This window comes from Aedes aegypti, chromosome 2, assembly GCF_002204515.2.
Source record: "Aedes aegypti strain LVP_AGWG chromosome 2, AaegL5.0 Primary Assembly, whole genome shotgun sequence".
NCBI lineage: Eukaryota > Metazoa > Arthropoda > Insecta > Diptera > Culicidae > Aedes > Aedes aegypti.
The window spans coordinates 111,547,900-111,573,590 of NC_035108.1; the positions used below are offsets into that span (position 1 = coordinate 111,547,900).

The window sequence follows — 25,691 nt, forward strand, 5'->3', positions numbered from 1 at the left end:
CGCTTTTTTGAACCACTCTAATGTTGATATTGTACAAATCTGTGCACTTTTTTCAAATGGGCGAAATTGACATCGACGCCAATTTGAGAAATCATTGATTGAAATTTCCTAACAAAAAAACAATTCCCTATTTCTTTTGCAAACTATTTCCGTGCCACAAATCTGTTTACCAAATATAATATCGATTATCTCAACATTTCGACAATTATCAGATTTAATTTGTATTGATGTTGCTGCTCCAATTTGCGAAAAATATCGTCACGCCCTCTCCAAAATGTAATGCTGATTGCGCCCTTCAGAATATTCGCCCTCTGTCAGAGCATAAATCCAAATGCGCCCCTGTGCTGAGTCCAACTGAAAACATAGCTGTCAATTGCGCCAGTTTGTTTATGCTTTCTGCAATCACTGGTAGCAATTGCGCCCATTTGCACCTTTCCTAAATTTATGTTTTTTTATAAGTTTTACCACGTAATACGATGTATTGTATCCGTATGATTGTGAAATTGTGTTACTAAAAGGCGATTGAGCTTTATATTGCTAGAAATGCGACCGGAAACCTTGTCAGGTACACTTAATCAGGTATGTGAGATGTTCCGATTCTAATACAAGTGGCCAGAGGTAAGTGGACCGAATAGCAGTCTGGGCAACCTACGGTAAAGAAGTTGGCGTTTTGCTCGTGTCAGGGCATGTGTTCCATGGCCATAGCAGCAAGTTGAATTGATGAAAGTTCTCCCACCTACACCCCACTGACTGTCCAACATAACACCCCACTTTTGATTACAATATAGCAGATTTGGGAATTCCACGTGCATTGTAATTGATTGCATGAATCAAAGCATTCATAGATTGACTTATAATAATTATTATTGAACAGTTAATTTGTTAAATTAGCTTCAAAATGTTAAGTGCCCATTATCAAATAACAATTTTAGATTAGCCCTTTTACCACCCCTTATTTTCAATGCTGTAAATGGGCGAATCAGCACTCTAGGAATAAACTTCTCGAAATCCAATTGGGCCCATTTGTTTTTTATGATTTATTTATAGTAAAATAAAAAAAAATGAAGTTTCGTGGCTGTTTTTGAAACTACGCAGCGAGCCTATGCGTCTACTGCGTATAACTAAATTTGTTTATATTTGTTACTTTCGCCCTTTTGAAGAAAGCACACAGAAATAATTATTTATCATGATCTAATCGCTTATAAAAGTGAATCCTGTGACCCAACGATCCTCCCCATTAACAAACATCCCTCCCAGTAACCTTTGCGGAGATGCAGAGTTAAACACAGTCTCCAAATAGCAAAGTTTAGACACTAACATTCCTTCCCCAAATCCCACCTGACTGCAGGGACGAGGCCGTCGCCGTTATCGAGCCTGTATTAATAGAGGCACTGAATTATGCACACTGAAGAAGTTTATGGCCGATCCCAGCCGAACTTCTAGTTGATTCTTTGTGCATTTTCACTGACTTTGGTCAATCATGGAATAGCAACCATTGATACAAAGACAAATATTGATATGTGTGGTCATCTAAGCTAAGCTAAGCATAATGAAAGGAAAGTATTGCGAACATACCGCTAATTGGTAACAATAGTATTGTATATATGCATTCGCGTTATTTTCGACACTGCCTCAAGTACACGCAGAAGAATTTCTGTATGTTAAGATTACAATCCTATCAATTTCTTTAACTTACGCACAAATAGTTGTTTCGAAATAAAATTAACTTACGCCAACACTAAATTAACGTCAAATCAAATACACACACTTCTTTGATTGAGCTATCCACTTGTACTTATAACAATTATAATTTTGATAATTATCACTATTCGAAAACATTCACCTCCCTAGACTTCAAGTCATGCTCACAAATCTTCTTACTTCTAACTAGCAAGGAATAGTGTAGGTGCTAAGATGACCACCTCTCACGCAGGAGACCACATATCAAGTTTGTCGACTCGCCCTTTGTTTTCATTTTTGCAATGTTTTCTTTAGATCGATAGAGCAGCACCGAATCTTTTCAGATATGTTGATAAAGCAGAACAAAATGCTGAGTAAACATTGCAAAATATTGTAAACTCAATAAAATTCACTTTGAGTCAACTAAAATATAGTTAAATTTTGACGTTTGAAGTTTGTAAATTCAATCAAAAATATAGTTGTCAACAACTATATGGTATAGTTATAGTTAACAATATACTGTCAGTTCAACTATATTTTTAGTTATCTCCAAATCAACCTTAAAATATAGTAAAATTGACCGGAAAAATGATTACGAACACTATATTTTGTTCTCCGTGTACGGTAAATATTTATGCGGGTAATCAATGTAGTCAGTTGAAAATCGTTGGTGCAGTTCTTAATTTTACCATGGATTCAAAAGTTTCTACAATAAAATTCATTTCAGGCTGTGATCCGTTTCACTAGTTCGTTTAACTTTTAGTTAAAATTTGACAGCTCGATAGTTATTTCCCCTCTGGTTAGAAATAACCCTGCTCTGGAGCATGGTTAAGCTTGACAGTTCGAAAGTTACTCCCCTTAATTGGAGAATAACTAATCATCTGTCAACTTTGTTCTGATATATACTCGACTGTCAAAGCTCAATTTAACCATTTGAGGGGAAAATAACTATCAAAATGATCAAATTTTAGTTAAACGAACTGGTGAAACGGTTCACAGCCTCAGTGTATTATTCATTGGACCATATTCATTACAGTTATAGGAGAAACATACACCGTAATTCAGGTGAAGATGAATTGAAGCCAACATTCAAATTTTCAAGAGCACGGATTTGGAGAACCAAACATCCGTTTGAGCTGAAAACCTAATCGATTTGACACTACCAGCTAGTGACCAATCGATTAAGTTTTCAGCTTAAACGGATGTTTGGTTCTCCAGATTCGTGTTCTTGAAAATTTGAACTTTGGCTTCGATTCATCTTCACCTTCATGTGGTTCTTTTATGGTTCTGGTTTATGCGGGTTGTCAACAGCAAACCAGACTTGAGTGTGTCAAGTAAATTTTGTTCTGCCGAAAACTGGTTCCGCACCCTACAGAATGACGAAGCTCGGTAAAAATGTTGCGCTGGTGTGCGTATCAACCCTCGCCGTTGAAAAAGCACAACAGTGTGCGTGCAGTGTTTTGTTTTCATTCGGGCGCGATTGACATCCGTGTCGTGATGGTGGTGTTGGTGAGCTGCCACCCGCCCGCCAACCCACAAGCTCCGAAGTCGACCAGACGTCTGACGAAAATAGTGCACCAGATTGTGTACATCGCTTCTTCGACACAACACGGTGACGGTGGATTTTGAGTGTGTGGTTGGTAAAGTGACTTGACTGAACAATCTGACAGACAGCCACACAGAGAGAAGGCAAGAAAAAGCAGCAAATCGTTTCCCCCTCGAAGAAGTAAGTTTTCTTATATTTGGTATAGTTTAGTGCAATTATATAAGCGTAATTGGCGGTGCAAAGTGTAGTTCAAAGTGCAGTGGAAGGAATTTGACCCGAAAACGGCCACGGTAAAACGGAATCGAAGCGAAAATAGGAAAAATCCATCCTCCCAAGTGCTACGCCATGACATTTTCTTTCGACAGTGGCTCCTCCTTGTTTTTGTGGTGTCGTCGTTGTTGATTGTGTAGTGAGCGCAGTAATACGCAAAAAATCCCCATTGAACCTGCTGATGATAGCCTCGTGCGTGTCATGTTGTGATTTTGGCGATTTAAATCCGTCGTGAAGATTTTCCGCAAATAACGGTACGTACACCAGCTATAGGTCATTCATATGCTTTGTGTTCGATCTAACGGAATCGTCGTCGTAACCCATCCATCGAAAGGACAACCGCCGCCTCCCCCGTATTGCGGTCACACACTTCCACCAGCAGCACAGCTGCGCAGGAAAGGAACGTGAATGTTTTTCCTTTTTAGGAGCGTGTAGGAGCGAGTCTTGTTTTGTTGCCGTCCTTTTCTGGAAATTTCGTTTCTTCCGGGTGCATGACGTGATGTGCATCGGGACGATGCACTTTTGTTTAAATGCATTTTGTTTTAACTTTTCTTCTACTAAAAGAATGTAATTAGTAATACGTAGGTTTGAGCTTTGGCCTCCGGTAGCATTGCGGCCATGTCCGTGGCTATTCATGTCTTGCCATGCTGAAGGTGTATGGGTTCGATTTCAGGATCTGTTCTGGAAATTTTCCTACTTTTCTGGGAATAGAGCATCATAGTGTAGGTCACACGATAGACTACGAAAACAAAAATGGTAACTTTGATTAATAACTGTGGAAGTATTCTTCTAAAAACACTAAGCCGGAAAGATTTTTTTTTTTTCTATCTTTATTAACGAGAATTTTAGCCCTGGGCTAGTTCATCTCGGGACCAACGGCTTTACTTCCCTTCCGAAGGAAGTCGTCACTGAAATTTTTAGTGACTATCTCGGGGATGGGATTCGATCCCAGGTCCTCGGCGTGAGAGGCGTGTGTTCTAACCACTACACCAGATCCGTCCCCTGCGCCGGAAAGATGTCTCTGTTCCAGTAAGGAAGTATGTAAAAGCACGCAGTAAATCCGATCAAGATACTTCAAAATAAACTTTCAAGAAATTATTGAGAATTTTTGATCGGGGTTACATCATATAGAGCTATTCCTTTAGAGCTTCTACTAAGAGTTTTTTTTTTGAAAAACTAACAGAAATTTTACCACTAGTTTTCCAGGAATGTCTGTAAAATGTTCATACCTAGATGTTATTCTAGAATCTTCTCTAAAAAATAAATACACTACGAAACATTTTTTTTTGTCTCAACCGCCAAAATACCACTATTTACTTAGGGGCTGTTCGTTTATTACGTAAGACATTGGTCGGTTTTTCACATGAATGCCAGAGTATTCTGTATTGAGGTGCATTTTGTTTTTTTTTTCTTCCTAGACATTCAATGGCTCAATCTTCTAGGTTTTTTGAGCATGTGACACATCTCATACAAGAACAAGTGATTTGTCGCATTGGTTTTTATTTGCCACTGAATATCCCAGAGTAACCCGTACAGCGGAACACATTAATTTTTGGACCTGGAGATCCCATCGACGGCTCAATTTTTCTTGTTTTTTGAGCATATGACCCATTCCGTATGTCTTGTCTTGGTACTAAGACCAAAATGTCCCTCACTACATCCAGAAACCCTGCGGTGGTCATCCACTTATTATTGTGAGAGATGGATCACGTGCGCAATAAACTAGAATGACTGAGCCGTCGATTGCCAGGATTTAGTATAAAAGTTTTTTTTTAAAAAAGACACTACACGTTAATGCTTCCAGTGGGCTGTTTGCCCTTTGAAGGAAGCACCACACTAGACAACGGACTAGCATGCAACGCCCAGTGGTACAGTCGGAAAACATTCCTCTCGAAAAGCTTTCGGCCTGAAGCGGGAATCGAACCCACACTCCTTAGCACGATGTGGCTAAATGCCTCGGTGACACTAACCGCACGGCTACGAAGCCCACTACACGGGGTCATGTCTGAGATATTTAGTAGCAACAAAACATGAGTGATCATTCATTCATTACTGTGTAGGATAAGTCACATACCTGAAAAACTAGAAGGAACCATCGAATGCCTAGTTTTGATACAAAAACTAAAATGCTCCACAATACAGGTTCCACCGATGGTCATTTCTGGGATATTTCAGTGATCAATATGAACCAGAGTGGTCGTTCACTCACTATTGTATGACATTGGTCACACCAGAATTAAGAAACCAGGAAGATTGATCCGTCGGATGTCTAGTTTACACGCAAACAAAACCGTTCCAGGATATGAGAACATCCAGGCACGAAACCCAGAACAAGCAGTTTTTTGCTTTACGAATATACACCATGAACAAAAATCACGGAATCCGGAACTATGTTCTACAAATCATTCGTAACGCCTGCGAAATGAAAGCAAATCAAGGAACCGTGATTTTTGTTCTGGTAATCGAGAATACTGTTCTTGGAAGCTGGAACATTGTTCATGATGGTGTTTCGGAAACTATAAATCACCATCACAAATAAAAATTAAACACTTTATGACCCACTTCCTTAAGATGAATAATTCTATAATATTTTCAGTTATGTAGGAATTACAGCGTTCGGGTGCACTTCATATTAGTACTGACCTGTAAATCCTCCAACTGCACAACCAGAAAAACTAGGACAAGTTAGCAATCAGTGCTGTTGAATGCTACGTACTCAAAGGATACGACAATTTCCCGCACCAAATCCGACAGCTCCTTAGCAACACACACACGATTTCTGCAGGAACAGCAATAGAAATAACTATTCGTTATATGATACTCAATAATCTAACAAAAATCACTGAGAAGCAAAAACAGAGTTGTGACTCTAATTCAGAATCGGTTTGTTGACTACTATTTACTTTTTTTGCGCACGCGTTATTGTTTTGACAGCGCGCATGAACATAGTTCTTGTTACCGGGAATCAAATCGCGAATATGATTTTATAGATTCTGGATATCGTGAATTCAGAGTCATGGTATAGAAAGCGGTTCTGAAAAAGCATGCAAGAGGAACAGACAAGAACTGTGTTCTTAGAATAGTGACAACGTTCACGAAAAAGATAAACAATGAATCACGCTTTTCGGAACTGAATCACAAAATCGAACAAGCAATGCGTTCCGTTTACCATGACTTTTTGTTCATGTGAATGGGAACGGATTTTTTTGCGTGTAGGTACAAAACAGAATTTTCCTCAATACGGGTTTCTTTGGTGGTCATTCCTCGGTTATACCAGTGACAGCAAAGGACCAGACTGGCCATCCATTCATTATTGTGCGAGATTGGTCACGTGCTCAAAAAACCAGGAAGTTGTGGTGCAAAAACTGGTATGTCTCACAATATAAATATTTCCGTTGGTCATTCCTGGGTTGTTTCGGTGGTAGCAAAGAGCCAGAGTGGTCATTCTACTATAATGGACCGATGCACGAGTTCACTAATCTGACGTTTAAGCGGTGCCAAATTCACTAGTTGCCATGGTCACGTAAATAATACGGCACCGCTCAAACGTCAAATGATGAACTCGTGCATTGATCCATTGAATTAGAAGCAGCACAGGTATTCAAAATCATGAATACACTGTCTTACAGATTTTGGCAACAAGGCGTAAATTATATGTTGCCATATTCGGGAATTTTAAGACACATGTTTGTATCATTGTAATCACATAATAATGCATGGTAACTTCTACCAATGATGTGAAAAATTCTCAGGTCTTTTTCAGTTTGATTGTTAACCTAAGAGTAGCTTGTACTGAGTACAAGCACTATCTACAAAAAAAAAAACACTTGTTATACAAAATACAAGCGTGGTATTACTTGCAATGGCCATTTGCGAATGCTCTCGAATGCATATGGCGAAGTAGGCCTTCATTGAAATTCGAAGGTATCGTTGATGATTGTTCCTCGTTTATACCACGATTTGGAATTAATTAATATCGATTGACTTTGCACTGACATTACTGAAAAAAATAACAGCATATTTTCTGAATGGTGATACTGGTGAAAAATCTGTTTTTAACAATATCTAAATCTAACCAATATTTTTAAACTACGAGTCAGTATAACTTATGTGTACAAAATGAACGAGTGTTCTCTAAAAATAATCTAGTGACAATGTTTTTTTTATGTTCGAATTAGTGTGAACCGACGTATACAGATTTTTCATAATATTTTGATAAAATAAGGAGATGAAAAAAACCGAATTTAGTATTATACCATTTAATTCCACTAGAGTTTCTATCCTTTGACAGATACGCGTATTTCGACCTCAACTGTAAGGCCGTCTTCAGTGTCGTGTACTAGACTCTACTTTGTGACTTCCACCCAGAAATTGGAATAGCTTCTATCCAGAAGCTGGAAAAGCTTCCACCCAGAAGTTGGGAAAGCTTCCACATAGAAGCTTGAAAAGCTAACATCCAGAACTGGAGAAGCTTGAAAAGCTAACATCCAGAACTGGAGAAGCTTCCATTTAAAAGCTGGAAAAGCTTTCACTCCGAATCTAGAAAACTTCCACACAGAAGCTAGAAAAGCTTTCACCTAGAAACTGGAAAAGCTTTCATCTAGAAACTGGAAAAGCTCCTATCCATAGGCTGGGAAAGTGTCCACCCAGAAGCTGGAAAAGCTTCTACCCAGAATCTGGAAAAGCTTCTACCTAGAAGCTGGAAAAGCTTCTAATCAGAAGCTGGAAAGCCTCTACCCAGAAGCTGGAAAAGCTTGCACTCAGAAAATAGAAATATAAGTAGTAGAACGCTAGTGGCGTTGTTGTCACAAAACTGATTTTAATGATTATTACTTTAAATAATGGGTTTTTATTTTTTGTTCAATACCATGTTGTTGTTTTGGTTTTGAAATTCAATCTGACACTTTGAGGCCCGGTACTCACGCTGTCAGTTCGTGGCAAACTAGATGTTGGTAACACGAATAGCAGCGACATTAGCATTCTTAGGTTAATACTTCTACTACTCAGAAGCAAGAACTTTCGCCCAGTTGCTGGAAAAGCTTCCACACATAATTTGAGAAAGCTTCCACTTAGCAGTTGAAAAACTTCCACCAGAAACTGGAAAAGCTTCCTCTCAGAAACTAGAAAAGCTTTTAGCCAGAAAGTGGTAAAGCTGCTACACTCAGAAGATGGAGAAGCTTTCACCCAGAAGCTGGGATAGCTTCCACCCAGAAGTTGCAAAAGCCTCGATATAGAAGCTAGAAAAACTTCTACCCAACAGCTGGAAAACTTCCTCCTAGAAGCTCGAAAAGCTTTCACCAAGAAGCTGGGAAAACTTTCATCCAGAAGTTCCACCCAGAAACTGTGAAACCTTCTACACAGAAGCTGGAAAAGTTTCCACTCAGAAGCCGGAAAAGCTTCCTAAGTCGAGTCTAGTACACGACACTGAATACGGCCTTACAGTTGAGGTCGAAATACACGTATCTGTTAAAGAATACAGACTCTAGTGGCATTAAATGGTATAGTACTAAATTCGAGTTTTTCATCTACTTATAGGTATTCCACTAAACAGCTTGAAGATTTATTATTATAAAATAAGGATTTTTCTTATTTTAAAATTATCAAAATATGTAACATAGCACTAATAACAAGAATTAGGGTAATATTATTCTTACTACCGGGTTCCCCTGTTGGTTTGACCACATTTAATCTGAACACTTTTTAATTTGTACCCCGCTAATTTGCACGTCGTTCAGATTCTCAGGTTCAGATTAAAAATGGTTCAAACGTCATTCTGCTCATGGAAAGGAGTAGAAAAAAATGGAACGCAGTGGAACGGAACGCAGAATCAAAACAAAACAGCCAAAAGGGTAACCAGAAGTACGTTTTTCTGTTGTTCGTCGTAGGGTGACTAGAAGTTCAAATTAAAAATGAACCCCGATGGTTTGCATGAGGTACCGTTCAAATTAGCGGGGGTGCATGGTATATGTAATTACAACACATTTGTTTTGAGAATAGATTATTTTTTTATTAGTGATCCACTTACCCCACCATGGTGGGGCATTTGGCGTAAATTTTCAAGTCCCTAATACTCAATACATAACAATCAGATAAAATCGAAACAAATAACGATTTGAAGTACCGTGAAACGGGGTATCTTTGATAGTGCAGGACCCACCACATACTAAACGAAATAAGATAATATCTGTTAATCAATTAAGCAAAACGAATGCAACATTGAAACATATTAGTATGACACTTCATGTCAGAGTTCTGTCCATATCTCTGTGAATACACGTCCAATTCAAACTCTCTAAGCCGCATTCGAAAGGCAATGAGTTATTCTTACTTCGAATATATGTTTCCAAAAACATTTTTTGAATTTTGTATACTTAATTTTTACTTAAAATTGTAACATTTGAAAAAAAAAAACACACTGAATAAACATGGTTAATTTCCTCAGCATTGGAGCGACCAAAATTTCAAAACAAGGTGTCATTAGAATCGTAGTCTTATATTCTTTGAAAAAAATGTTGCGGGAAAATCTGAAAAATATTCAAAGTCAATGAAACAGTCATTCAAGTCATCGTGCAAAAGTTTGAGTTCACCCCTCAGTATGATGTATCGTGCAAAAGTTTGACACGAAAAATCTGTAAAATCTCAAACCAATCATGTTTGCGCCATCATTTGCCATTAAAGCTATGAATTATTTAATTTGGTTGAATAATGGCAGAGATATTGACAAAAATGAGTTGCGTGTGGCTCAAGGTGATTGATATGTTTAAAAAAACCCTTGCAAGCACAACAACTACAAAAACAATCGTGGTTAACACAGCTTTTACCGTCCATTGCCATCCTATTCCATCAATTTATGGAACCTATCAAACTTTGTAGCAATGATTTATACAGGTTGCCTGCTCTAAAATACTTTCTTCGCTCTCATGCTCACCACCATTTTCATTTTGATGTTAGAAACTTTGCTTTATTTGAAAATATTTAAGGATTAAGTACTTAATAATGATTTGAAAATAATATTCATTGTGCTGCCAAAATCAAGAAAAAACTGTTGCCAAAAGCGGGTGTCGCCATAATCGGGAAGGCACTGTATTGAGCACATGGTACAAAAACTGAAATGTCTCACAATACGGGTATCTCCGGTGGTCATTCCTGGGTTATTTCGATGGTCCAGAAGAACCAAAGTAGTTTTTTTTGGAAGTACTAGGAGAGTTACAGGCATTCAAAATAATGAAGATTGAGCTGTCGCATGCCTGGTTTTGGTGCTGAAACTTAGTGGTCCCACATTACGGGTTTTTCGGTGGCCATTCCGGTGCTCTAAAAGGACCAAAATAACCATCCATTTGGCAAAATACATCCAAACATAAAAAAATCGTACAGAATAAATATAAATTTTAGGCTGACAGAATCGGGCAAGGATGCTAAAATCGAGGATAGACAAAATCGGGTCATTAGGGGGAGATCCCCCAGCACCGGACAGCACCCAATACCGGACAAAGTCGAAAAATTGAGTAATAATGATCCAATCAAGATTGTGTATTAGTAGAAAAGAAAGCTATTATGGAGACTAATGTTTGCGTAGATACATACAATACATCCTTGAAATATGCACGCCTTTTTAAAAAAGTAGAAAAGTTTGAAAATCTTAAAAAATTGACGTTTTGCCTTAAATCTCAACCTATTTAGTAACTATTTTGAATATGAATAAATACTTTGGATTACGCAAGCATGATCGAACATAATCCTAATTTGATAGTATGAATGTATTTTGTATCATAGTTGAAATAAATATGGACAAATTACAATTTTGGTTAAGCACCTTCTGTCCCCCAGTTTCGGACAGCTTGATTTATTACATGCTATCTTTGTAATTATTGCACCAGTGTCTCAAAATACATTCATTTTTCTTGGATTCCATCGATTATGGTATCAAACATGTAATAAGATTAAGAAGCTGAACATTCAGAACAACATTGTAAAATGTGTTATTTTTCATCATATATGAAAGAGGTTATTGATGGACATCTTGCAAACTAAGAAAAACTCAAATTGTTCTAGTAAATGTTGCAAATGCATTTTATTGGCCATTATATACTATTCATATAATAAACACATTCATTGATGGTCAAATTTACATAATTCGAGGCATTTCCAGATCATGTCCGGTATTGGGTGCCACATTTCAAGATCGATCAATTTGGTACTAAAATACATCGTAAAAATTCAATGTCAAAATTAATATTTATACTTTAAAATTTATTTTTGTACACTATAAAAATTATAATATTTATCATAAATGGGTAATAGCCTGGGACACGGTTGTATGAAAAATTTAGATTCTCGCTCCAGTCCACTTTTTGGATTGCATTTAGGTCCCATAACAACTGTGCAAAATTTCAGCTCGATCGGAGAAACTATACACGGAGAAAACGGAAAACCCATATTTGAGTATTTTTTAACTTACTTTTGAGTTATTTTTCTCTCCCTATTTCATTCGCTCCTTCTATTGTTGTCAGAGAGCGAAGAGCCAAACAACCCAAAAACCGAACCTTTGTGCGTTACCTCAAATTTGAGTAAGTGGCATAGTACTGGAAGTTGAGTTATTTGATCTGCCGGTTGAGTGGAAAGAACTTAGCCAGTAGGTATTTTTTCGCATGGCTGCAAATGAAAACAACTTCTACCCCATCAACTCAAAATTAGGTTAACGCACGAACCCCCGGAATTGAGTGGAATGAACTCACTTTTGAGTACTTCATTTTCTCCGTGTATATTTGCGCCAGCCGTTCAAAGTTTGTATGGGATTTACTATGGGAAAACCCAGTTTTGCAAAGAAAAATCGCCAGAGGCCGCCCATTGACCTCTATAAAAATTCTGAACACAGATCTCGATAGGTATTTCTACGATGAACAACATTGCCGAAGACCGCAAAGCAATCCTATGCTTGTGTAAAAAGTTATTAAGCATAGTCTATTCGGAAATTTTGCCCGATTTTGTTATTATTGTTATTCCTTTACGTGTTAATCAACGTCGCGTTGCCAATAGGTTTTCATTGAATAACTTTTTTCACGAGTGTCGGATTGCTTCGCGGTCTTCGGCAATATTCTTCATCATAAAAATACCTATCGAGGTCTGTATTCAGAATTTTTATAGAGATCAATGGGCGACCTCTGGCGATTTTTCTTTGAAAAAGTAAGTTTTCCCATAGTAAATCCCATACAAACTTTGAACGGCTGGCGCAAATATATAGTTTCTCCGATCGAGCTGAAATTTTGCACAGTTGTTATGGGACCTAAATGCAATCCAAAAAGTGGACTGGAGCGAGAATCTAAATTTTGTCCCACACTAATGGGTAACACGAGCACATAAAAGTAATATTTTTCGAATTATGAATTTAGTGGCTTAAGTGTCCGGTACTGGGGGATCTCCCCCTACTGTATAAATACGAGTAATTACATCGAATTGTCCAGATTGGCCACCTTACGAGATTTAGGAACTGGTTCCGCATGGACTACACTGGACCGAATTAGTGGACAACAAAATGGACGGACACATTCCAGGGAATGTGCTCCGGTAATTGGTTTCTTATTACAGATAAATTGTATGCCAAAATATTCAATAACCGAGTAGTACCGATGTGAATTACATGTACAAAACTGCGATGGAAACTTTTTTTTTCAATAATCATTTCAAATACTACATTCATTATATCTAGGTGTTCTGTGTTGGGCAACACTATCATCCTAATTTGGTAAAACTAAATTAGGCATTTATGACCATTTTGTTAACAACATATTACATTTAATTTGCTATTGCTATGTTCAGAATGTTTACAGGTGAGTTGATTTCACCTGCTTATAAGAGAGAAAAAATGCTCTCAGTTTACTTAACCTAAATATATAACGCATTCAACGTGGCATTAATATTGTAACGATTTTTGTCTCAAATTATTAATTATTTTATTGGACTTTCGTTCCAATGTTTCAACATTGGATATTCTATGTAACTCATTAGTACTGTACCAGAGAGGGAGTTTCAGAATCATTTTCAAAAATTTATTTTGAATTCTCAGCAGAGCTTTCTTCCTGATATTACTACAGCCCTCAATGTGATTTTTGGAAGTTAAATTTTTATCAACAACATTTCTACTTGAAGGATACAAATAAAGAGCTTTTGGTTTATGTGGGAATATTATTAGTTGAGTTTTGGAAGCATTAGAAGAAATCTTACATTTTTGCAAGTATGAAGAAAAAATATCCAAACTTTTTTGCAATCGACTACAGATGACACGCAGGCTTCGTCCTTTGGCGGAGAGGCCTGTGTCATCCGCAAACAAACAAACAAAGATTTCTGACATCCCTGAGGTAACTCAGGTAAGTCAGATGTGAAAATATTGTATAATATTGGTCCCAAAATGCTGCCTTGAGGACCACCAGCTCTTACAGGAAGTCTTTCAGACCTGGAGTTCTGATAATTAACCTGAAGTGTACGATTTGACAGATAACTTTGAATTATTCTAACAATGTATGTTAGAAAATTAAAGCTTTCACGTCAAACACTGTCGAATGCTTTTTCTATGTCTATAAGAGCAAGACCAGTAGAATAGCCTTCAGATTTGTTGGACACGTAAAAGTTGATGAGTGGTCGAAAATTGAATTTTCGTTGATGTGGACCATCATTCTGTTCAAAATGACCTTTTCAAAAAGTTTAGTGGTGGAGGAAAGCAAACTGATTGGACTGGAAGCTTCTGCAGAATTTTTGTCTGGTTTGAAAATTTGAACAACCTTAGCATTTTTCCATTTGTCAGGGAAATATGCCAATTGAAAACATTTGTTAAATATATCAACCAAGAATAATAAGCTACTTTTTGGAAGTTTCTTGATGAGGATGTAAAAAATTCCATAATCGCCAGGGGCTTATATATTTTTCATTTTTTTAATGATAGTTCTCACTTTTTCCAAATCAGTCTCCCAGTAATTTTGGAAAACGTTCTCTTGATTGAGACTGCTTTTGAAGTCTTGTGTAACTTGATTTTAAATTGGACTAGGGCAAGTGTACTATTAGTGGTGCACCTAAGGGAAAACTGCTAAAACATGATGATAAAATCATGAAATATATAATTTTAACGTATCATTCGATAGATCTCAAATCCTTCTACCATTCAAATGTATAAATATTACGATTCATTTGTAATTTCTATGCAAAAAGCCTTGCACCAATAATAGGAACACTGTTCTTTTAGTGAAGGTATGTTTTAAGAATGGTTCCTTTAGTGGTGCAATCCATTGATTTCTTATGGGGCCCTCCACTATGGGTATTGAAGCACCACTATAGGTGCAAAGAAGGAAACATTTTAAGCAAAATAATTGTTTTAAATAGTTTTACGGTTAAATTTCATGAATATTATTCGATTACTTGTATCATTTTTGCATCGTAAATAATAGAAAAATATCACAAAATCATTTATTAGCGCGCAACATGCCAAAACACACTGGTTGGTAAATGGCTGGGCATGGCGTACCATTGGTACCTCGCGTACCTGAAGGAATAAAATAGACCCCTTTGTGCGGTCCTTAGCCTCTTGCCCAGCAACTCCTATCCCTACCTCCTCGCGGTACTGGCCGGGGTACGAGTAACCTTAGGGAAGATCGGGTAACCAACCCCCGGTGGGAACTTTGGTCGTATGCTGACAGGGAAGGGGGGGTTTGCTTTTGCTTTTGCTTTTGCTTCTGTAAACCTTGAGCGTCTGTACTCCATGTTAGGAGCGGCTCACAACAGCGTCTGTTCCCCATGTCAGGGGCGGCTGATCATACGTGGAACTGTAAGTCTCTCAACTTCATCGGGAGCACACGCATACTCGCCGACGTGCTGAAGGACCGTGGATTCGGCATCGTAGCGTTGCAGGAAGTGTGTTGGAAGGGATCAATGGTGCGAACGTTTAGAGGTAACCATACCATCTACCAGAGCTGCGGCAATACACATGAGCTGAGAACAGCTTTTATAGTGATGGGTGATATGCAGAGGCGCGTGATCGGGTGGTGGCCGATCAATGAGAGAATGTGCAAGTTGAGGATCAAAGGCCGGTTCTTCAACTTCAGCATAATAAACGTGCACAGCCCTCACTCCGGAAGCACTGATGATGATAAAGACGCTTTTTACGCGCAGCTTGAACGCGAGTACGACAGTTGCCCAAGCCACGACGTCAAAATCATCATAGGAGATCTAAACGCTCAGGTTGGCCAAGAGGAGGAATTCAGACCGACGATTGGAAAGTTCAGCGCCCACCGGCTGACGAACGAAAACGGCCTACAACTAATTGATTTTGCCGCCTCCAAAAATATGGCCATTCGTAGCACCTACTTCCAGCACAGCCTTCCGTACCGATACACCTGGAGATCACCACAGTAGACAGAATCGCAAATCGACCACGTTCTGATTGATGGTCGGCACTTCTCCGACATTATCGACGTCAGGACCTATCGTGGCGCTAACATCGACTCTGACCACTATCTGGTGATGGTCAAACTGCGCCCAAAACTCTCCGTCGTTAACAACGTACGGTACCGACGGCCGCCCCGGTATGATCTAGAGCGGCTCAAGCAACCGGATGTCGCAGCGGCATACGCGCAGCAACTCGAGGCTGCATTACTGGAAGAGGGTGAGCTGGACGAAGCCCCTCTTGAGGACTGCTGGAGAACAGTAAAAGCAGCCATCAACGATGCAGCTGAGAGCAACGTCGGGTACGTAGGACGGAGTCGACGGAACGATTGGTTCGACGAGGAGTGCCAGGAGGTTTTGAAGGAGAAGAATGCAGCGCGGGCGGTCATGCTGCAGTAAGGGACCCGGCAGAACGTGGACCGCTATAAACGGAAACGGCAACAGCAGACCCCCCTCTTTCGGGAGAAAAAACGCCGCCTGGAGGAGACGGAGTGCGAGGAGATGGAACAGCTGTGCCGGTCTCAGGAAACGCGTAGGTTCTATCAGAAGCTCAACGCATCCCGCAACGGCTTCGTGCCGCGAGCCGAGATGTGCAGGGATAAGGATGGGAGCATTTTGACGGACGAGCGTGAGGTGATCGAAAGGTGGAAGCAGCACTTCGACGAGCACCTGAATGGTGCTGAGAGCACAGGCAATGAAGGACGGGACAACGGAGGAAATGCCTTCGTCAGTACTGCGGAAGATGGAAACCAACCAGCCCCCACTTTGAGGGAGGTTAAGGATGCCATTCACCAGCTCAAGAACAATAAAGCTGCTGGTAAGGATGGTATCGGAGCTGAACTCATAAAGATGGGTCCGGAAAGGCTGGCCATTTGTCTGCACCGGCTGATAGGCACAATCTGGGAAACAGAACAGCTACCGGAGGAGTGGAAGGAAGGGGTAATCTGCCCCATCTACAAGAAAGGCAACAAGTTAGACTGTGAGAACTTTCGAGCGATCACCATTCTAAATGCGGCCTACAAAGTATTATCCCAGATCATCTTCCGTCGTCTGTCACCTGTAGTAAACGAGTTCGTGGGAAGTTATCAAGCCGGCTTCGTTGACGGCCTATCGACAACGGACCAGATCTTTACTGTACGGCAAATCCTCCAAAAATATCGTGAATACCAGGTCCCAACGCATCACCTTTTTATCGATTTCAAGGCGGCATACGACAGTATCGACCGCGTAGAGCTATGGAAAATCATGGACGAGAACAGCTTTCCCGGGAAGCTCACGAGACTGATAAGAGCGACGATGGAAGGTGTGCAAAATTGTGTGAAGGTTTCAGGCGAACACTCCAGTTCGTTTGGATCCCACCGGGGACTACGACAAGGTGATGGACTTTCGTGCCTGTTGTTCAATATTGCGCTAGAAGGTGTTATGCGGAGAGCCGGGCTTAACAGCTGGGGTACGATTTTTACGAGATCCAGTCAATTTGTTTGCTTCGCGGATGATATGGACATCGTCGGCCGAACATTTGAAAAGGTGGCAGACCTGTACACCTGAAAAGGTGGCAGACCTGTACACCCGCCTGAAACGCGAGGCAGCAAAAGTTGGACTGGTAGTGAATGCGGCCAAGACAAAGTACATGCTAGCTGGTGGGGCCGAGCGCGACAGGGCTCGCCTAGGTAGCAGTGTTACGATAGACGGGGATACTTTCGAGGTGGTCGACGAGTTCGTCTACCTTGGATCCTTGCTGACGGCTGACAATAACGTTAGCCGTGAAATACGGAGGCGCATCATCAGTGGAAGTCGGGACTACTATGGCCTCCAGAAGAAGCTGCGGTCAAAAAAGATTCACGCCCGCACCAAATGTACCATGTACAAAACGCTCATAAGGCCGGTAGTCCTCTACGGGCATGAAACGTGGACGATGCTCGAGGAGGACTTGCAAGCACTTGGAGTCTTCGAACGTCGGGTGCTTAGGACGATCTTCGGCGGTGTGCAGGAGAACGGTGTGTGGCGGCGAAGGATAAACCACGAACTCGCCCAACTCTACGGCGAACCCAGTATCCAGAAGGTGGCCAAAGCTGGAAGGATACGATGGGCAGGGCATGTTGCAAGAATGCCGGACAGCAACCCTGCAAAGATGGTATTCGCTTCGGATCCGGTTGGTACAAGAAGGCGTGGAGCGCAGCGAGCTAGGTGGGCGGATCAAGTGCGTATCGATTTGGCGAGCGTGGGGCAGAACCGAGGATGGAGAGATGCGGCCACGAACCGAGTATTGTGGCGTGAAATTGTTGATTCAGTGTTATCTGTGTAGATTAGAGATGTACCGAATATTCGGCCGGCCGAATATTCGGGCCGAATATCGCGATTATTTTGATTTTGCCGAATATTCGGTCTGCCGAATAATAAATTCTGTTATTCGGCCGAATAGGCCGAATAGTGACCGAATAGTAACAAAATTAAATAATTAAGAAAAGTTAAAAAATCAAAGAATTTATTCAAATGATGATACATTAAAATTTTCGTTTCATGCATTCTATGAAAGGAGTTTGATGCCAAATATTAAAAAAATGTGAGAATTTCTCCGATCTATGGCATTAAGGTGACTACGGTTCTGCTCAATACATAAGGCATTCTCTGCAAATGAGCCTTAAGCTAACATTATAAGCTTTGCTAATTGTGCAAAGATTCGCTAGGCATAAATCAACAGACAAACATAGGTTTCAACACCAACCAAATCTATGCGATGACAAACATTTGTTTGGCACTGGATCAATCCATGCCAAATATTTGCTATAGTGTACTGATAGCTTTATAATCATTTTTCTGGGGCTGTAAGGAACCACTAGACTAAATAGTTTGACGCTTATGGACTCAATGCTTTTAATTTTAACCGTTAACATATATTAGCACTTTTCATTCTTGGTTTGAGACACCTGCTCAAGTTCTTCCTTGTAGCATAATAAAGTGGTCTGCAGTCTGTTTGTTCCAATTTCTTTGAAACACTTCCAAAAGTCGGATGAGAAATCTAGTAACGTATATTGGGTTATATTTTAACAAAACATGAGATGGATAAAAAGTGCTAGCAATAGAATATAAATCCCTTACTTTAGAAATACGAAATATCTTTGAAATTTACTGTTTTTGTGATTTCTACAAATTGGTTTCAAAAGCTCAAGAGGACGATCATTCATAATCCGTTCAAATTTTCACCGAAGAAGCTTGCCCTACTTAAGCAAACTCGTTTTTTTCTTTATCCAGGATTAAAAATATAGTTTTAGAGAAATTAGACGGTGTTATTCGGCCGAATATTAGGATTTTTTGGCCGAATATTAGGTCATTATTCGGCCGAATGTTCGGCCGAATATTCGTTTGGCCGAATAATAATTTTCCAACTATTCGGTATTCGGCCGAAGGCCGAATAGTGCTATTCGGTACATCTCTAGTGTAGATGTTAACTAAATAAATGAATGAATGCCAAAACACACTATCTCCACTAAGGGAGCGTTTGCCCTAGTGAGTCCTAATTTGAAATTATGCGCGCAAAAACTGCATAGCAAATTTTTGAGCTTTTTTCGCAATTAGCTAATAATAATTAGATTTCCTCTTTCAAGTCCGAAATTGGCTTCTGAGTTTTTTTAATAATTTCCAAAAGGGCTTAGAGCCAGGGTCCAATTGAGAAATTTTATTTTCAAATTTTTCGTTTCCTAATCGAGAAAATCGTTATTTTTTAATTTCTTTCTGCAGATCCTGCCGTATTATTTTATAATCACGGATTCGAATTTTACTTCACATTTCGGTATTGCAATGCCTCTTGCTTCAACAATGGAATTAGTTAAAGTTTCGAGAGCATTGTCATTATCAAGTTTTGTTTGCAAAGAAATGCTAACATCAAGATTACTATAAATGTTTGTATCATATGTATTCCAATCGGCTCGAAAATAATTAAAATAAATAATTTGAAGCTGATAGAATTGAGAATCTTTTCATGGGATATTTGGAATGTAACAGGGATATGATCATAATCAAAATCAGCATGAGTAATTAGAAAATGTGCTAGAAAAAACTGTAACTTTTTTCATCACAAAAATAAAAACAAATTATAAGTGGATTAATCCAAACTTCTGTTTTGCTTCCTAAACATTTTCAGTTATCACCTGTAAAGATCGAACCGTCTTAGTCGTATAAACGAGAAAGGAGACCAGAAAAAAAGAAAACAAACCATTCAGCGCGGGATTCATTCGTCATTGAAGCTCGGTGGAATGTCATTGAACTTCCTGATTGCAGGCAGGAACTGAATCGTAAGCCTCGTTCGTTTGTCTAATCGAACCCGAGAGCTGAAGCAGTCCGATCGTGGTGGTGGATTGGTTTGAACATTTTTCATTGAGGAGATCTATTGAGTGTACGCAGGTAGCTGCGTATAAGCGGTGAGCAGAACAGCGAATAAACACCACGAACGTAGAAACAACAACAAAAAAAGGCCAGTAAAGAAGCATCGATCGCTGCTGCAGATTGTACCAAACTAGCTTGGCGCCAACGAAACCAGTTCTGGGCAAAGGTGAGTAATGCTACTGCTACCAGGATTTGTCTTCTTGTTTACGTTTTTGATTATCAATACAACAAATCTTTATTATTAATGCCCTACTTAGACGTATTTCGGTCATTTGCTGGTTGGGTGCATATCATAAATTATGAAAAGATATTCAAAAAATAGGGCCTAGTCTGGTAAAGATGAGTCTTAACGTTTTACTTTAGAATTCAGAATGTCGGAGGGAGCTGCTGTATCACAGACAAACATATATTACACCTAAAATGATCTTGGTCGTAGAATCCGTGTCGCCCAACCATTTTGGGGACGGGATGTGTAAAATATTGTTTATGCCAAATCCGCGTTGACCAAAATTTAAATATTAAGTACAGCAAGAAATTTATAACTGTACTAAGTTATAAGGAATCTTGCTTGAATTGATGTTTTGACAAGGTTCAATTAGTCATTGCGTTCCTGATTTTCCGGACAGGAATCCTTGTACAACATTGGGGTGCAATTGTTGGAGCAGTTCTGGGCAAGTTTCTAAGAATTCTTGGAAGCAACCCTGATCCAACCACTGGAGTTATTTCAAAGAGAATTATTCGTGAATTAGAGAATTATTCCTAATATGGGATTGAATCCACTTGGGATTCACGTTAGTATCGATGTCTACGGAGCTTATTGTTGCAAAATACGGCCTTTCTGCCAAAGTGAATCAGAAATGTCTAGAATAGGTTCCGTCTTCCTTAAATAATATTTTAATGGAAAACTCGACAAAATTTTGGTGGAATACCTTGAATAACCTCTCAAAATTTGCAAATCCTCAGAATTAAAAAGATGAAGTTTTCTTTAAAGAAATTTTAGTTGTTTGTTAAAAACAAAAATAAAAATGCTGTAATTGGCGAAGCTGAAATTTTCAGTACACCAAAATGCTGGAAAATAAGCAGCTTTCTCCTGATACCGATTTGCTAAAATTAACAACTTAAAAAATTACAGCGTTTTTTTTTTGAATTCAGCGTAAACAAATTGCTTACGAGAATCGGCGAATACCGCTGCATAAATTCAGGACTTTCTACAGAAATTTATTGAACAACTTATGGTGGAACTCCTGAATAAATCCCCAGAGGAAGCTCTCGAATAATTTCTGGAGACATATTTAAAGGCTGAGTGAAAGTGAAGTTTCCTCTGTTTAAAACGACAAATCGAAAAAATAAGACCAAATAGAATAGCTACATGTTTTTATTTTTAACGATTTGTTTGTTTTAACCCTAACCTTGCCTTTAGACGGGGTACACTTTGGAATTTTGTGTATTTTTTCGTAGCTCGGAAATCAAAATGATTTTATTTTTGGTTAAAACCTTGACTCATAACACGCATATAAGAAAAGTTTTTTATGACTTTTGAAACTTTTTTGTATTTTTGAAAATTGTTTGAAAAATTGTATTCTTATATAACCTACAAATGCTCGGGGTTCATTTAACGTGTGATATAAAAAATCGTACCTTTTATATTTTTCTACGATCAACCTATCACAAAAGAAGAGCTTGGTGGTATTCAAATAATTTCAAACCTGTTTTTCCGTTGTATACACGGAAAATAAAAAATGTTCCAGAAAAATATTAAAAATTTAATATTTTCAAAATTACCATAAAAATTTGAATTTTTATTATTGCCAAAAATCAGTACCTAGAAGAGCCTTTAAGAAAAAAATTAAAAGGGTAGGGATGTTCAAAAATAGAAATTATAAAAATCAAATACCGAAATCCATAAATTAGCGAATAAAAATAAATCATTGCCCAAAACGTGTTTAGAACGATTTTAGATAACTAAAAATGATATTTAGATCGAAAATAAAAATTTGGGTATTAGAGGGTTAACAGAGGAAACTGCTTTTTCTGTTTCGACATTTGCTCGATGTACACTTGAGCCTTTAAAGAGTTCCTGGTTGAATTCTTTAAGAAGCCCAGAACAAAAATATTGGAAAAAATTCATAGAAAAATAAGTAAGGACTGTTCATTTTATAAAGTGGACACCTTGTGCATGCTGTATCTTTCTTATTAATCAATGAAATTTCAATCGATTTTTGCACATCGTTCGACTAGTATTGTACAATGTTGTGATAATAAAAATTCTCCAAAATAATTAAATTTCACACGAATATAGAACAACGATTAGATCGGTCGATTTTTTGAGGTTATCAAAATCAATGATTGTAAGAAATTGACTGGAAAATTCGATAATTTATATTTTCTATTTTCAAAAAAGGCTTGTTCTTCGAAAGCATCATCAATCAGAAGCCTGATGGAAAAAAATCAAGTTATTTTTGGAGCAACAATTTTACAGATATAATAAAATCAACTTTCCCGTATATTTTTAAAGAAATTTTTTTTAAATTTGATGGGAATTGATATGAGTAGAATTTTTTGTGTAAAAGTACGTCCTGACGGAAGTCCTAATATAGTATTAATATGAAAAATAACTTACGCCTTCATAGAGTTACTTAGTAAGTCCCCACGTCACATTCAAAGCACAACAGAAACACAATTGTTTTATTCTTAGAAGACCTATCAAAGTACATTGACAATCATCAAAATTGGCAACACTGCTGTAATAAAATCGATTTTATTTTCCACATATTATTATCATAATATGTTATTCTGAGATTACCAATTGAAAAATTCGGAGAAAACTGTTTACAATTTGCTGTAGATCGATAAATATGCGTACATGATTTTAAAAGTATGAGACTTTTTAGTAAAACTACCATAAACAGTAAAATTTATACTTAAGACTGTAGTTTAATCTCACGATTTAGCTTTCGTTTATACTAATATAGTTTCTTTAGTAATCCAAACTAGTTTTGAACACGCTTTTTACTTTTCTCTTTTGCTGGGAGTGAAAGGATGGTGTATCAGCAAATTTGGCCATAAATGGGTAAATCACTAAAGTTACCTAATGTCATAGAATGGTGGAATATAATTGATATTTTTAAAGCTTTACCTTTAGTAGAATAATAAAGGATACAAACATACAATTTGTTCATAAAAATAAGGATTTTTGTTTTGCGAAAAATAATGTTAAACTTTGACGAACAGCTTTTTTTAAGAGTTTTTGGAAAAACTATTTAGCTCTTCAACCAAAAGCATTTTCAAAGATTTTATATTTTCATAGCATTTTAGAATAATAGGTCAACGATACACAGAAAACCGATTACGCTTTTATAAATAAATTAAAAAGATATAGCATAAACAAAGTGTCCACTTTATAAAATGAACAGTCCTTACTGGTTGGATTCTGCGATATGTTTTATCAGGAAATCTTTGTAGGAAAATATATGAAAGTATCGTTTGATGGATTCCAGGAAAACCAATTAGGGCAGCACCACTGGTTTTGATGAGTCCAACAGAAAATACATTTCGAAAATATAGGTTAAGCCATACGATACAATGGTCATAGCGCATGGCAATTTTCATTCGAACAACATCACCTAGTATCTCACTTTCTGCCAGGGGTTGAGCAAAATTTGAAATTTAGTGATTATAAAATTGAACATACCTTTTTGTTTTCTCTCTCTTATTGTGGTATAGACATATTGGTCCTTCCTTAGCCGAGTGGTTAGAGTCTGCGGCTGATTGACATACGTTGCTATTATTCTGAACAACACTGTACATGTACAAGTAGGTTTAATTTAATCCATGTTTTGTAATATAAATATCGAAACTAGGCAGAAAACATTTTTTCACATAACAGGGCTGGTAGTATGTCCCTTTTTAGAGACTATGTCTCTATTTTAATGCAAGTCTCTGAATAGTTTCTATTTTTTAATGAAAGGTCTCTAAGTATCCTCTTCAACCAAAATGATTCGAAATACCTAACGAAGAACTTCTGCTGGGATTACTCTAAAAAAATCTAATTGCTACTCTAGGATTTATTTCAGAAATTGCTCCAAATTTTTTCCTGGAACTCTTTAAAGAAGTCTTTACAAATTTATCTAGAAATTTCTCCAAAGTTTCATAAACGAATTACTCCTAAAGTGCTTCCAAATACTATTCGAGCATATTTTCAATTAAAATCTCCATGGATTCCTCCGAATTTAATTTGAACCAGCATATACTACAGAACTTTCCGACAATTTCTACACGAACTTTTGAACATTTTGTATCATGTTTTCCAGGAATGCCTATAGAAAGTCCTGTAGGATTTTATCCAAGGGTTCAGTAGACTATATTTTATATAGTTTTCTAAGAAATTCATCTAAAAAAAATCATCAGAAATTGAGGAGCTTTTAGAGATCATCGTTGGCAGTTTTTATCCATTTTGGCAGGCTTTTTTCAAGCCACTGAAGCCATATTTTTCAACAATATCCTTTTTGCTTAGGTACTTCTTACTGCCAAAACAATTGGCCGACAAAACCCCAGGGCCCCAAATAGTTATTGAGGTTGAAGATATTTCCAAAACTTCTAATCCTTGGATCTTTCTTCATGAGAATGAAGGGTTCTCCAAACCAAATAAGTTTGAGCTAAAAATGAAACAGGATAGATGAATAACTTTATTTGAGATTTGCAGGCCGAGGCTGGCTCATCTCTTGAAACTGGAACAAAGCCACACAAGTAGAAGCATGTATCTCTACTTTATTTATTCTTAGTTGATTAGTTTACTAATGTCATATTACAAACTCTTATACATATGTAATATATTATTTTAAAAAACATCTGCGTTTATTGTGGTAATAATGTTCAATAACTAAAGAAAATTTTTAAAGCAATATTTTTGAGTGCTTACATTTTCTGTTTAAAAACTTCCAACTTTGATGTAAAACTTTAAATTAAATAAGTTATAGAGAAGTCCAAAAAATGTTATCGCTGACAGTAAGAGGAAAAATTAAAAATAAATAGAAATATTGTTGACCATTCATAAAATGCATGAAATATTTTGAAGAAGCATACTGTAGCAAAGTGGAAATCAAATCATTAATATTTTATACAGTGATACCTCCATGAGTCGATGTTCCAAGACTCGATATCGACTCATGGAACAAAATTTCATGGTTACTATGATGGTCCCTAGAAACAGCTTTCCAAAGGATTGCTGTTCCATGACTCGATATTTCTATGAGTCGATGGTCCCTTCAATATAAACCATTCAATTTGACGCTAAAAGTGTCGACTAACCTTATGTTGACGTTGTCTTTAGAGTACTGATAGGTGATTTTTTGCACTGAGGTTGCATGAATCCCATCACTTACTT

At 37.9% G+C, this 25,691-nt stretch overlaps 1 protein-coding gene across 2 annotated transcripts in view; it reads left to right on the forward strand.

Annotated features, from left to right (window-relative positions):
- The first annotated feature begins 3,247 nt into the window (after nt 1-3,247).
- Nucleotides 3,248-25,691, forward strand: part of LOC5571961 (putative protein TPRXL) — a 38,634-nt gene continuing 16,190 nt past the window's right edge. The window contains exons 1-2 of one of the 2 annotated variants that reach the window (XM_021841965.1): nt 3,248-3,750; nt 20,067-20,474. The gene's annotated coding sequence lies outside the window, so the exon portion shown is untranslated. The remainder of the gene's footprint in view (nt 3,751-20,066; nt 20,475-25,691) is intronic. The other variant, XM_021841966.1, reaches the window with a different exon arrangement.